This window comes from Nymphalis io, chromosome 6, assembly GCF_905147045.1.
Source record: "Nymphalis io chromosome 6, ilAglIoxx1.1, whole genome shotgun sequence".
NCBI classification, from domain to species: Eukaryota; Metazoa; Arthropoda; class Insecta; order Lepidoptera; family Nymphalidae; genus Nymphalis; species Nymphalis io.
The window spans coordinates 8,259,468-8,275,552 of record NC_065893.1 but is presented as its reverse complement, the minus strand read 5'-3'; the positions used below and the strand labels follow the sequence as shown (position 1 = coordinate 8,275,552).

The 16,085-nt window shown below is 35.4% G+C and overlaps 1 protein-coding gene across 1 annotated transcript in view; it reads left to right on the top strand.

Moving 5' to 3' along the window:
• Positions 1–1,404: 1,404 nt before the first annotated feature.
• The window catches only part of LOC126768864 (uncharacterized), a 68,467-nt gene continuing 53,786 nt past the window's right edge, over positions 1,405–16,085 (top strand). The window contains exon 1 of the mRNA XM_050487236.1: positions 1,405–1,671. The gene's annotated coding sequence lies outside the window, so the exon portion shown is untranslated. The remainder of the gene's footprint in view (positions 1,672–16,085) is intronic.

Genomic DNA, 16,085 nt, shown 5'->3' with positions numbered 1-16,085 from the left:
ATTAATTACTTTGATAGAAAAAAAAATATTGATAATAATACTGATACAATTCATAATAATATAAAATTTTCGCCATATTTACGCGAAGATAAAAACACTATGACAACACCAAAATTATCCAGAAACATTTTTTGAATTCGTTATATTTTACAAAATTTTTGCAGCGCACAGTGGCACATGATTGAAGTAAGTTAAAAAATGGTAGAGCTATAATTTATTTTTGAGCTCATATTAGAGCTTAAAACAATAAAATTAGTAATTTGTTCAATGAGACAATTTAATTAAGTTTTTTTTAGCATTAAGTTAAAGATTTTTTATACTTAACCTTAATCAGTAAGTAGGCGAAGAATGTAGATAAATTTATAGATAGATAGATATAAGGCCGCTGACCCGGAGGTCCTGGGTTGAATTACCAGATCGGGCCAATAAAAAGTTATTTGGTTTTTCTATCAGAAAATTCTAAGTGCTACTTAGAATTTTCTGAATGCCCCGGGTCTGGAAGTTGGAAGTGTGTACACTCTCGTGCTTCGGAAAGAACGTAAAGCCGTTGGTCGTGCGCCTGAATTCTTTCCGGTCGTGTCGGATTGCCATCCGATCGAATTATGAGAGCTAGGGAATAGAGAGTGCACCTGTGTTTGCGCACACACTTGTACTCTATAATATGTCCTGCGCAGTTGGCTAATCTCTCTTGAAATAGGTCGCCGTGGCCGATATCGGTCTGGAGGACCTTATTATTATTAAATAGTCGATGTCAAAAATCTGACTGACAACCGTTTGAGAAAATAAAGGTAAGCCCTTAGAACAGTAAATAACATAAAAACAGCGCATAAAATACATATTATAAGTTTTATTATGAAGCCAGTTAATATCCTACCGCTAAACAGCAAATTTAATTATTATTGCTTTCCGGTTTGAAGGGTGAGAGAGCCAGTGTAACTACGAGCTCAAGGGACATAACATTTTAGTTCCCAATGTTAGTGGCGCATTGGCAATGTAAGGAATGGTTATATTTGTTACATCATTAATGTTTTAGGGCAGTTGTGACTTACCATCAGGTGGCCTATTTGCTGTCCACTTACTACATAAAAAATAGTAAAGTGATAATTTTGAATCCACTGTGTTCGCAATTTCCGAGATCGGGAGCGTTTGTACTTAGGTCAAATAAAAATTGTAAGTAACTGTGCTTATTATACATATATTAAATAAAACGTAATTAAATGTATAATATCAAAGAATATAATATTATTAAAATTATAATAATTTCATCGTGCAGCACGCACAAGATGGCAGCAATTATTTTCTCTCTCTCACACACATACTGTAATGTATAGCTTCTGTTCCGTTCATGGATTTCTTTGTGATAGAGGCTTTAGTGAATAGCGATTGGCCAGTCTATAACACGACGGGCTTTGGACAGGTATTGTACCTGCCTTACCGGTTGAACGACACGAAACGATCGAACGAACGTCACTATTTTATTTAATTTTTAAAGCGATTTAAACTAGGCACTATAACCCTCTAATACGTGAAAGTAATATATTGTGCATTTTAATAATTAATGTAAGTTTTAAAGTGTTCAGTGAAGTTTCACAAGGAGTGTGTTTTTGTTTTAATAACATGTTTATTTATTAAGTTTTTGTTGGACTTCATCGTCATTTCTTGATTGTTGAGGTACGTATTTTAATTTCTTAATATAAGAATGTATTTTTAATATTGTTATATTCGATAACTACTTACTATAGATAAACGTACTTTAAATAGGAAAATTTTAATATTTAGCTTAAAGTACTAAATTTGAATATAATTATTATCTTTTTAATGTGTGCGCTCGTTTTAAAAAAATCATGGATATATTTTATTAGAAGTCAACGTCACAAATATTTTTATCCTTCTTCAATCCTAAGATACTTAATTATGTTGGCTACTTTGTTACTCATAGGATACTAAAAAACATGTTTCTAAAGTATACAAATGACAGATTATAGTACATCTACACATTACCATTGAAATGAATAACCATTTTAAGTAACAAATGACTTCATTTTTCCCTTGGACTATAATTAAACTTATATGTAAATTAGGTACATAATATCAATTATAAGAGCAATTTAATTCAAGTGCCACTTATAAGTAAGTACCTATCGCTATAATGTTTATATTTCCTACATAAAATAAAACTATATTGCTGACACTTGAAATATGTATACACATATTTTTGTCTATTTTTAAAAGTTTTTTTTTATATTAAAACAAAAATGAAAAACAAACACTCTTTGAACATTATTTATTGCAAAATATTTCTATTGTTACTCTTGAATCTGAATACAGCACATTTTATAATAAAGTATATTTGAGCTAACGCAATCGTCTTATAAATGCAACGACGCGATACGTAAAATATTTCAATAAACGTTTAGATATCCAGTCACATTTTCTAATTTCATCATGATTACAGTGACTTCACTTGGGTGGTATCTTTCTTTTACAGTAAACGCAGCACCTTTTTAACAAAACTGAACTGAAATACATAACTGACATTACGGATACTATTTGAAAAGGTCTTTCACCTTTTAAAAGGTACATTATTCCAGATAGACATAGGCAATTTTGTCAGCTATCTCGAAAGCTATAATTTATAGATTACTCACTTTAACCATTTTTATTGTTAAAACAAGTGACAACTGTAGTATACTTTAATTGTTAAAAAGTTAAATCCGTATCAAAATTAATAACATATAAATTTGAAATGCTTTATGTACATAAATATTGCCTGACTAAACTTTGCCATTCAAATCAAATTTTAGAAATATTACGAGATAAAGAAAAGCATGAAAAAATACGCAGTGCGGGCTGTATGATGCCTTAGCTGATCACTGTACCAAATAGATTGGTTGGCGAATGTTTATATATCACTGACTAAAAAGTAGTAAGGTAATAGTGGTAAAATCCTTCTTTATCCCGTACGAAGTCGGGAACAATATACATGTAATAATGTTGTAATTGTATTGCAAATAAGATATTAAAAACACATTTTGGTGTGTTAAACTTTCTTTTGTTATCAATATGCTACGTGTTATACAAATTGCATAGTAACAAAAATAATATTAATCATAATATTACATATGAAATCGGCGTTTTACGGGAGGAATATAGTCTTTTTTTTTTTTTGTAAAATATATTTAATTAATCAAAGTATGCACCGTTGTTATCTATGCACTTTTGCCATCTCATAGGTAGTTAATTGAACCCTTCACTAAAAAAACCATGGGGGCGAGAATCAATAAACTCTTTGAAGGCGGTTTAGACTGCCACATCGGAGTTGAATATTTTTCCTTGTAAGTTGTCCAAATTCCGGAAAAATGCTAATCTGATGGAGCAAGGTCCGGGGAGTACGGTGGATGTCGCAGACATTCCAATTGTAGCTCATCTAACTTAGTGGTTGTTTGTTGTGCAGTGTGTGGTCTTGCGTTGTCTTGAAGCAGCAGTGGCCTAAAGCGATTGACCAATCTCGGTTGTTTAGCAGCTAGTCTTCCTTCGTGGTTTGCAGTTGCTGACAATAGATATCTGCTGTAATCGTTTGGCCAGATTTTAGAATGCTGTATTGAACGACACCGGTGCTAGTCCACCAAACATTCACAAGTAACTTTTTCTGAGTCAATTTTCGTTTAGGGCAGGATTTGGCTAGGTCTCCAGGGTTCAGCCATTGCGACGAGCGCTTCCGATTATCGTACAGTATCCACTTTTCATCACAAAAAAATGATTCGATTTAAAATCCCTTCATTATTGTGTCGGTTGAGCAAAGTAACACAGCAGTCGACGCGTGTTTGCAAGATCGATTCATTCAATTCATGAGGTACCCATCGTTCAAGTTTTTTTACTTTCCCGATTTGCTTCAAGTGGATTAATACAATTTTATCACTTACCCCGAAGCCTGCAGCTATCTCTGAAGTGCTTTGTAATGGATCCGCTTCCATAATAGCCTTTAATTCTTCATTTTCCACTTTGGTCTCCGGCTGTCCACGGGGTTAGTTCTGAAGGTCGAAATTTTCAGAACGAAAACGTTGAAACCAAAACGTGCCGTGTTTTCTTATACCGATATATCATGTTTTGTTGTATTCATGTTTTCCATTGTGCGGTAATAAGCGACGCCAAAGAAAAAAATAATGAGGAAAAAACAAATGAATGACTGTTTCAAAACTCAAATGTACCAGCTAAATGAATTAATAAATTTGAATTTGGAATTCTTAACCAAAGAGGAGATATTTCAGATCAAAGTGGTCAGTACGACAAAACCGTTATTTCATATGTAAGAACATAATATTATTTGTGCTTACATAAAAAACAAACTTTAAGGAGTGATTTTATCTAATTTATATTCCATAAGTTCAAATTCTACTTTATATAAAAATGTACTATAAACTTTCTGTAAAAAATAATAATTAATCTAAGTAAACTATCGTACATATAAATAATTACATTTAGTACTTATGTATATAAAAAAATCCAAAAAATAAAATGTAAGATACCACTCCGCACGCCTAGCATTCTTCTTCAATGTGTTTCGTCATATATTAACTCAAGCTCGAAAACATTTGTCATCAACGCGATTTAACATCAGAAAAGTCAAATAGTTTAAATAGGAGAGGCAACTTTAAGTCGAGAAAAGCAAACCCAGCTTTATATTCGTAAGAAAATAGTATAAAAAAAACAAATTTCACACTCGGACCCCGACGTAAATCGTTGAAAACCGACTCACATCGTATTTTGTTATAACTTATTCTTTCCTATAACTTTTTGAGATTTCATGATCGAACAGTACGTAGGTATAAAATTTGTTCTTACAGAATACATCTACAGGTCGCTATGAAGTCGGCTAGAAAAATAGTAATTTATCATTTCAAACCTGCTGATGGAATGAAACTGTACGATTGCAACAAAAACATGTACCTACATATAAGCATGACAATGGGCGATCAAGTATACAAGTAACTGCATAGTTGAAACCTTATCCATCTAGTGTAACATTTATATTGTGAATTTCTAAAATACGATAACAAATAAATGCCAATAAGCGTTAAAAACGTTCCATAATTACAGCAACCAAAGTTGTAATATTTTACAATAGATTTATTAAGTACTTGCAATTTCTTTTATTTACTTAAAGGCTTATTAGGCACTTGACATTTTAGGTATATTTTCCATATGCGAACTTTTTAATTATAACCTAATAATAATGAACCTATTTATTTAATTTACATTAAAATATACATAAGCCTTTTACTAACATTTAAAATATTATTTTTAAATCAGCATCAGGATTTTTTTCTATGGGTTTCTAATGGAAATGGTTAGACTGCAGCTATTTATAGGAAAATCAACCTTTTAACTAAAAAGCATAATTATAAAGTTAAAATATTTATATAAAGATGGTAATAGTTAAATTACTAAACCTTTGCTAAAGTATAGTGAAAGAATTATCAAAGTACAGTATATATATATATAATATGTTAACTTATTCCTTTTTTTATTTGCTTTTTAGTTCTCCATTATCAAAAGTATTTATTTATTTATATGAGTATTATTTACATGAACGATATAATAAATAAATACAAATTAAAAACTTGTTTCTTCATATTTTGATACATTTGTTTTATATACTTATGTAACACTTTTTTTTATAGAGTAGGAAGGCGGACGAGCATATGGACCACCTGATGGCAAGTGGTCACCAACGCCCTTAGACATATGCATTGTAAAAAAATGTCAACCATCGCTTACATAGCCAATACGCCACCAACCTTGGGAACTAAGATTTTATGTCCCTTGTGCCTGTAACTACACTGGCTCACTCACCCTTCAAGCTGGAACACAACAATATCAAGTATTGCTGTCTTGCAGTAAAAACACATAAAATATGTAAGTAAACAATGAGAAATCACGTATTTGTACGTTGTACCTAATTAACCGATCAATTGTCTTCTGATAATATAAATAAATATCCAATGTAAAAAATATTTAACTTTTAAAAGAAAGTACCTACTAAAACGGGTTATATTTTTTTTTTGTTCAAAAGACCAAGCAATAATAGCGAATTTAATAAAAATGAAATAAAGTTATATAAGAAATATTGTTCAGATTTATGAGTAAAATGTGACTTACTCAAATTTGGCACTTGTGTGACTGAGGTGGTAAGATTGACAACTTTTTTATTACTGATAAACCGTTATAGGGATCAAGATATGGCTAACGTCTACCTTATAAAGGATCTAGTCATATATGTATATAGGAAGAACGTTCACCAATATTATGATTCAATCACAGTAATGCGATGACGCATACTAATGTTGGAAAAAACTTAAGAGGTGATATTTATTAAAAACCACTTCTATTGCAGATAATTAGTGATTATATTAGACATATAATCATTTGTTTTAAATAAAAACATTAAAGAATAATAAGTCGAATAATAATAGCAAGGCTCACACTCAACGCACTTCTTGAAATATAATATAAAGAGACAAGTTTGGAAGAGACCTACTATTCCTAATATTCTCTACATACTTGATTAATTGAATTATATAATGTAACTTGTACAATAAATACATTTAGAGGTTCGTGGTCGTTCTGTAACCTGCTCCGTCTGTCATCTTCAAGTTATGTCGCAAGGAGTATCCGCCTGTCATTACTAACAGTCGCTATAAAGCTATCGTGCTTCCCGTATTAATTTAGAACCGTTACACACAGTATCGGTGGGAACAAAGACCTTTCTTGCGAGTTACAAATACTTTTATTTACGAAGTAACCGTATATTAAATTAGACAAAAAAAAAATGTTTAAGAAATTAACCGTAAAATGTGTAATACGATGATAAATAAATCTTGTAATTAAAAACGCAATTAAAAATCTGCAAAACAACAATATAGTGGCAGTAACTCGAATTGGCGTTTGACCCAGGACCTCGGGACCTTATATCTTATCGGGACTTGATCAACGAGGAACACACGTGGAAAGCATCATAGGTTAAACATCTTTGTATGTTATAAGTTGGTATATTTACGTAGTTGTTTCTTGTGACTTGGACTAGGATTTGATTTTTGCAATCCCATCACATTGTTAGAGATGTAATTAACATAATTATTATACGATCGTGATCAGTGATTACGTATCGAGGTGATATTGTGCAGTAGAACTAAATATGGTAAGTGGAAAACAACAACAAAGGTTCTGACCTTTGTCAGGAATGTCAACAATATAAAAATAAAACAGTATGAAATTCATTAATTTCAACATATGTATATGAGTATAAGGTATATTTGTACCATTTGAAATAGTATTTCTTCTAAAAACTACACCTTTTAATAGAAACCGATTTATTTTAGTATATATCGTAAAATAATATGACTTGTAAAATTTAAAAAATATCTCTACTTTATTGCTTTAGAGAATCTTATCTGTGAGAGTAAAAAATATCTCTACTTTATTGCTTTAGAGAATCTTATCTGTGAGAGGAATCGGGACGCACACAACTATTTAACAAACAGTAAGTGACGTCGTAAGTTTTAACTTTTGTATCTACAATTAATATATACTTATAATCATTTAAATATCAAAAGGAGATTGTAAGAAGCTTATTTATATTATTGTTACTTTTTTTTATAATTGTGACAACTGATATCTTTTTATATATATTTTTCTTATATTGATTTTGACATCATCAATAGAAATGATAAGAAAAATATGTGGTTTACGTGTAAATAATTGTACTCGTATTGGTTAGGCTATTGTGTATGCAACGCAGCAAACAGTATGGGCCCGGACGTTGCCCTCGTCGCCCTCGCTCCCACTGGCCTATCGTAATATATAATATAAATGAAATGAATACAGTTTGAGACGGTGTCCTTTTTCCTTGGCTTTTTATTAGATTTATATTGACGAATACAAACAAGCTACTTAAATGGAAGCAAATAATTATAATTTGAACTCCCTTATTTATCTCATTGCCTAGATTTTGTGAATATATACCATGTGACTTTCGGGCAATCTGATAATACACAGGTACATTGCACGGGGTGCGGGGAGGAGAAAAAGTAAAACTAAACTATAGGGTAGTGGTACCCCACACTAACATCTAACCTAGTTAGGATTAACTTAAGTATTTTTTTATAAAAAAGATACCGTGAAATAAAAATTACAGTAATAAAAACTGGTTTTTATTGCTCTGCCCCATATGATAAGTATTAGCAATAAAGCATTATACATAATGCCTGGACAATTTGATTATTTCATTAACTTTTATCACACTGCCATCTCATATTTGGCATTTTTCAAACTGAGCGGGCATTTTTTTATTATGTCCTATTAATCACTTGGTCCATAACATATAACGTCGAATTATACTTTAATATAGTTCTATATTTATACCATTTAGTCTTACGAATTGCACAAATGTGTGTTACTTTATACCTACATATAAAACTTGCAGTGTTGATTGCAACAATTTATTTTAATTTGATACATGCGTGCAATGTTTAGATGCAGAGTGAAATTCACATAATATTGAAATCGGTCGTGAATTTCACCTGCTCTTGATAATTGTGGCAAGCTTTATTGTTTCAAATTGCGTGAAAGCAATTAGGTCTCAGTTTTTATATAATTTTAACTGCTTTAAATAACTTTATGCGCATAAAACTTCAAAAAAATAGCGATAAAAACATATATATACATAATAAAACACACACTTTTTTACACTTTCGATGCATTATTAACTGACTATTATGATAATACAGAAATACCATTTTCTTCAATTCTGAGTCACGGAAATCTGCTGATGTTTATGATATTCAAAAATATTCGGAACATTAACGTTAGAGACACACATGAGCGAATAATATAGAACCATCTTTTTTATTACTGTATTATATTAAATTGTCAATATTCACTGTCAATTGACAATACCATGCCACTTTAAATAATGTCTGCCACTTGAGCAAATTTTGACCGCTAGCTAGCTGAGTACTATAACATTAGGCACGCATTTACATTTTTAACATGAAATAATTAATAGAAAAAATATTAACTTCAATAGGTTGCTTGAAATCCTTTACGCAATCCCACGAGTTTTGTTGCGTGAGGTTACATACCTACAGATAAACTGAGATCATTGCATTTTGTTTAAGCGATTGAAAGATGTTTCATATGATGATGCAATATTTTAGTCAATATTTATATATGAACTTATAATATTACTTTTAAAACTTAACACTGTATAGAAAAGTTTTAAGATTAATAAATTAGACTTTTTTATGGTCAAATCGAAGGTACGTGTTTTTTTTTTTATATTTCCGGGAGGGCTAATGACTACTTCACCTGATGGTAAGTGGTAGTAGAGCCCAAACGCGACGACAGCCAGAACAGTCGGGAAGAATGTTCTGCACTAGCCGCCCCGGCCTTGGCGGCCCGCAAGATGCCTCTTCACGCCTCGTTTGAAGGATCCCGGATTGTAAGAGGAGGGGAACACGTGAGCTGGTAAGGAATTCCATTTTTAGGAAGTGCGACAAAGAAAGGATTTGCCAAATTTCTTCGTCCGCAATGGAATTGGTGTCACAGTTAAGCGGTGACATCGAGAGCCAGCACGCGTAGACTTATGAAGGAAGGGGGAAGCAGGAATTAGACAGAATAATTCCTCAGAGCACTCGCCGTGATACAGTCGTTAGAAAGCGCTCAGCGCTGCTATCTCTCGACGCAATTGTAAAGGCTCGAGGGTGTTTGAGACCTTTACGTCGCCAATAATGCGAACCGCATGTCGCTGCAACCGATCCAAGGCCTCCAGTAGTTACTTAGCGAAGTCATCCCAAAAGTGCGAGCAATATTCAACGCAAGACCGTACCTGTGTTTTTTACAACAGGCACAGTTGTTGTGGCGTGAAAAAACGCCGCACCTTGTTCAGAACTCCGAGTTTCCGTGAAGCTGTTTTTATAATAGCCTCGATGTAATCCCTTGGACTAAGGTCGCAGCGAACGTCCATCTCCAGCATGGCGATTTTGCTTTGTATCATCAGCGGTGTGCCACAGAGGGAGGGAAGAGGGGAAAATGGTGACTTTTTCGCTGTGAGAGCGCATACCTGTGTTTTCTTGGCATTAAACTGAACAAGATTATCAGGGCCCCATTTGGCGATGAGTTCTAACGTCCTATCGAGTTTAATGACAAGATCCTCCCGACTCTCCTCAATTTCCGCCTCTACCTTTTCCAATCATCATCAATCATCGATCACGGAGTTATCGGCAAAGAGCTTAGCCAGGAGATCGGCTTTCTCCTGTGGACTGTGAGCCAGCGATTCGTCCGCATTTCTGAGAGGTGGCAGCGAAGGTTGGCAGAAATTGCTTGGCACAGACTTGGTCAGACGCCAGAAGCTACGGGAGCCCCTATGATGCGAAACAAGGTCATGACCAATCTCTATAATGCGCTGTGCATCGGCTCTCGTGTCAGCATCGGCACATTCACGAGTGAACCAACGGTTACGAGTAACCCTACTGATGAGATCTGAGCTAGGAATGTAGTATTCCATTTCCAACATGATCTCATCAGAAACAGCAGCGGCCCTAGCTATCGAGTCATTACCACTGAAGCAACGTTCCTTCCAAGGGAATTAAAATCCTTAATTTAAATTATATGTAGACTGTAGACCTTTGATTTGATAATAAAAAAGGCTAATTTATCAATTTCAAAAATTTATATATATATATATATATATATATATACTCCTTAAAAAACTATGACTATAAGCAGTGCTATTCAAAAAGAAACTAAAAATATATCGGTTTATAATTTCTGAAAGGTATAAATATTTGTAGATGTATTTCAAGTTTTATTTTATTCATTTAATTTTCTTAAAAATCACGATGTTATGCTACCAATTAGTAAAGAAGCGCTAAAACGACTTTTTAATTGTTTCAATAATATATTTAATCGTACATTGTAACCACGACTCACATCCACGATGAAACCAGCTACCTCACGTATTCCGAACAGTTATAATAAATAATATTCGATGCAATGTTTGACCCAAAAAATAGAGGTTATGATAATGAAGCTTATAAAGGAATACATATCGATATGGTTAAATATGTTTGTATATTAGGCCAAAGGCTGCCATAACCTCCTTTTAATAATCTCTAATAAAATCTTTTTTTATGCTTATATAACTAACGCATGATTAATTAAAGAAAAAGTCAATGTCTGTATTTTCCTTGTACATTATTTTAAAAGAGTAAAAGTTAAATTAAACACATTATCGTCTCAACTATACAAAATAAAATAGCATCGTTATCTGTAAAAGATTACAATTTAATAAAAAACTTTTAACAAAATCAATAAATGGATCTATAGATAGTCAACTGGTCTGTTCCGTTATTTCTACAAATCGACACGCATACTAACATATTTTCAATGCACTCAGACTAGAGTCCACACAGAAATGTCGCCCTTCTATATTTATCTCGACAGGTGAATGTCCCGTAAGAACACCTAAATGATAAGCCGTTTTAATATTGCTTTCATAATTTGTGCCTGATGCAGATAGTCGTTAGCAGCGACTGTTTTTTTTAAAGTGAAGAATACAATCAGGACTAAAACTAAGTAGGTAAATTGATTACTAGTTAAAAATACCAAAAAAAGTTACTATATAAACATTAAAAAGAAGAAATTAAGAAAATTTATTTATATTTTTCACATGTAAAGTGATTAATACAACAGTACCGGTGATGACCCCTACTTGAGGTCGTGCGCTTATTCTTATAATCGATAGAACGGGTATCTATACAACCAACAGCTGTTCGTTTTTCCCGAGGAGGAGTGTGCCTTGGGGGTTGGAACCAACCTTGGGGGTTGGAAGTCAGCAATATTCACACTATCCTTCATTCCTGCTATTAATAATTAATAAACAGTAAAACATAACAACTTTTTAGTGGCCTGATCCTTGAAAGCTAGCAGCTAGACCAGACGTAGTTAATGCAGCAACGGTATCAACCATAACAATTTAGGTCACATATATTTTTATTAACATGTACCTACTCAGATACAAAATATCATATACACATTACTGGTGGTAGGGCTTTGTGCAAGCTCGTCTGGGTAGGTACCACCCACTCATCAGATATTCTACCGCAAAACAGCAATACTTGATATTGTTGTGTTCCGGTTTGAAGGGTGAGTGAGCCAGTGTAATTACAGGCACAAGGGACATAAAATCTTAGTTCCCAAGGTTGGTGGCGCATTGGATATGTAAGCGATGGTTGACATTTCTTACAATGCCAATGTCTAAGAGCGTTGGTGACCACTTACCATCAGGTGGCCCATATGCTCGTCCGCCTTCCTTTTCTATAAAAAAAAAAAAAAAAAACATGTACATAAGAAAACCATCTAATGTACATGTGTATGATATAGATATTTAGGTAACCCATCAAATTCAATACTGAAATACTACAAAAAATAATAATATGACATTAATAAATAATATTAGGTATAAAAAGCTAAATGATCTTTTATGGATTTAATTAAAATAACGACAGGATATGATTTTTTGCTTGGAAACCAATAAAACCGCAATCGAAACTTTATTATTAAAATTCTAATACCATATATAAAGAAGTATGTTAACCAGTTGGATTTGAGAAAAAAAGATAAAAAACAAGCCGAGATCTAGTGAATCTTAACCGAAGATAGCGGGTTTGAACTTCAAACACGGACAAGCATCACTGATTGTATATATGCTTGCAGTTCATCTCCTGGGGCCGAATTCTACTAACTTGTTCACTTTACTCCAATAGCCGATAAATAAATTAAACAATACGAAAACGGATAAACGATCACGCTTCGATTCGATTGCGATAAAGTGGCAATTTTTTAGTAGAGTTAACTCCCAGCTCAGCGCTGAAGGAAAAAATCGTAAGAACACCTGCACGTGTCGGATAAAAATCTGTAACATGTGGATCCATTCAGTCGGCGTGGACGAGCGTTCTGAAATACGCTCGAAGTAGTGTTTTCAAAAAGAAGAAGAGATGTTTGTCCAGCGGTAAAACAATTAAAGAATCATATAGGTAGATAGATGAAGTAAGAATATACTTAAAATATTATAAAGTAACGTAAAAAGGCGTATTATATATTTCTGTCCTTATTAGCTACTACATATTTTGTCCTAAGGTACAAACAAGTGTTTTGGTATTGAGAAACTATGGTACTACAAAAGAGAAAGCAAATTTAACTGCTTTTTGCACCAACTTACGACGAGTTATTTATTTGCTATTAACTTATCTGATGGTTCGGGTAAAAAATGCAATCACGCAACTTACGTAAACAGAGGAAGCTATTTGTTGATTAAGCCATGAATACAATATATAATTTAAAAAAATAGATATATTTTAATTAGAAATCTAAGAAACCGAACAGGGTTGTACATCTTTGAATATAATATTCGAAATATATTTATCTTACCTACCCTGATATTTTATGATTGATATTTATCTTTAAATCATAGTAAATGAAATAATATATTTTATTAAATATTTAATTACTTCTATGTCAATCAATCAATCAATCAACAGCCAATCGTTGTCCACTGCTGAACATAGGCCTCTCCCAAGGTGCGCCAAAGCTCCCTGTCCTCCGCCTTCCGCATCCAGTTGGTGCCCGCCACCTTCTTAAGGTCGTCGGTCCACCTGGCTGGAGGGCGCCCTACGCTGCGCTTGCCGATTCGCGGTCTCCACTCTAGGACTCGTCTGCTCCAACGGCCATCGGTCCTACGACATACGTGACCAGCCCACTGCCACTTCAGCCTGCTAATTTTGCAAGCTATGTCGGTGACTCCGGTTCTTTTCCGGATAATCTCATTTCTGATCTTATCCTTCAAAGATACTCCGAGCATAGCTCGCTCCATAGCACGCTGAGCGACTTTGAATTTGTGGACTAGTCCCGCAGTTAGTGTCCACGTTTCGGCACCGTATGTCATGGCAGGTAAGACGCATTGGTTGAAGACTTTCGTCTTCAAACATTGCGGTATAGACGACTTGAGGACTTGACGAAGGTTGCCAAATGCTGCCCATCCCAAGCGAATTCTTCGATCGGCTTCCTTCTCGAAGTTGTTCCTACCGACTTGTATTATCTGTCCTAGGTAGGTATATTCACTAACAACTTCGAGAGGTTTCCCCTCGACGTATATCGGTCCCGGCACGACATGCCTATTGAACATGACCTTGGTCTTGTCCAAGTTCATGCCGAGACCGACACACCGGGAAGACTCGCCTAGGCTACGCAGCATTTCGGTGAGTTGTTCCAGCGACTCTGCTATGATGACGATATCGTCGGCAAATCGAAGGTGTGAGATGTACTCGCCGTTTACATTGACTCCATACCTAGTCCAATCCAGCGTTTTGAAAACGTCTTCCAACGCGTTGGTGAACAGTTTCGGGGATATTACATCCCCCTGTCTCACCCCTCTGCGCAATTGGATCGCCTTCGTCTTACAGTCCTGGATGTGGACAGTCATTGTAGCGGCGTTGTACAGACATCTCAGTACCTCGATATATCTCCAATCGATATGACATCTCTGCAATGAGTCGAGCACTGCCCAGGTTTCGATGGAGTCGAAGGCTTTCTCGTAGTCCACAAATGCCATACACAGCGGCTGATTGTACTCTTCGGTCTTCTGCACAATCTGCCGAACAGTATGGATGTGGTCCACGGTGCTGTAGCCTGATCGAAAGCCGGCTTGCTCTGGGGGCTGGAACTCGTCAAGTCGTCTGGCGAGACAGTTCGTGACGACTCTTGAGAACAGCTTATACACGTGACTCAGGAGGGAGATTGGTCTGTAGTTTTTCAAGAGGGTTTTATCACCTTTCTTGAAAAACAGTACCACCTCACTCCCGCTCCACGTTTCCGGGGTCTTGCCATGTTGGATGACGGAATTAAAGAGGCTTGCTAGCTCTTTCAGGACCGGAGTCCCGCCTGCCTTAAGCAACTCTGTTGTGATTCCGTCATCTCCCGGAGATTTGTTGTTTTTAAGCTGTTCTAGAGCCGCCCTAATCTCTCCTTGGTCAACGACCGGGAGCTCCTCGGAGTAATGGCGCATAAGAGGGGCGCGCTGGTCATCAATACTGATTCCCATGGGTTTATCCGATCTTGAAGAGAACAACTGCCCATAAAACCTCTCTACTTCTCCGATAATCTCAGGCCTAGAGGTAACGACCCCACCATTTTCAGTTTTAAGTTTTGTCGGACGCGGCCTCCCAAACTTGCGAGCGAACACTTTCGATCCCCGATTTTGCTCAATCGCAGCCTTGATGGCACGGGTATTGGAGCGTCGGAGATCGCGTCGCGTCAGCGTTTTTATTGTTCGGTTTAAGGCCTTATCTGACAAAAACGATGGTAGTTCTCGTCGTTTTCTCATGAGCTCGAGTGTCTCAGCAGAGAGTTTTGGTGCGTTGTCTCTTCTCTGTGGCGGAAAACACTTGCGGGATGTGTTTTGCAGTATTTTGACCAGCGTGTCGGTTCTCTCATCAATGCTGCTTATGGTTTCCAACGCGGTGAATTGATTTTGAAGTTCCATTTGGAACTTTTCGGAGCCTTGAGCAGCTTGGAGCATGGTAGGTCGGAGAGTAGACCTCATCATTCTCGATCTTTCGGCTTTTAAGTTGATATTTAGAGTGCCTCGAACCAAGCGGTGATCACTTCCGGTATTAAACCTGTTGATCACTGAAACATCTCTAAATATGTGCCTTTTATTCGAGATGATAAAGTCTATCTCGTTCCTTGTCACGTTATCGGGGCTTCGCCAGGTCCACCTCCTCTGAGGCTTCTTTTGAAAGAAAGAATTCATCAAAAAAAGCCCCTGCGCTTCGAGAAAGTTTACCAGCATTTGCCCCCTGTGATTTCTGCAGCCCAAGCCGTAAGGTCCGACTTTCGATTCACCGCTATCTTGTACTCCCACTTTAGCATTAAAGTCTCCCATAACAACATTGTAGTGGGCCCTCGAGGTGTCGTTGAGGGCCTTTGCGATGTCCTCGTACATCGCTTCGACCACATCATCAGAGTAT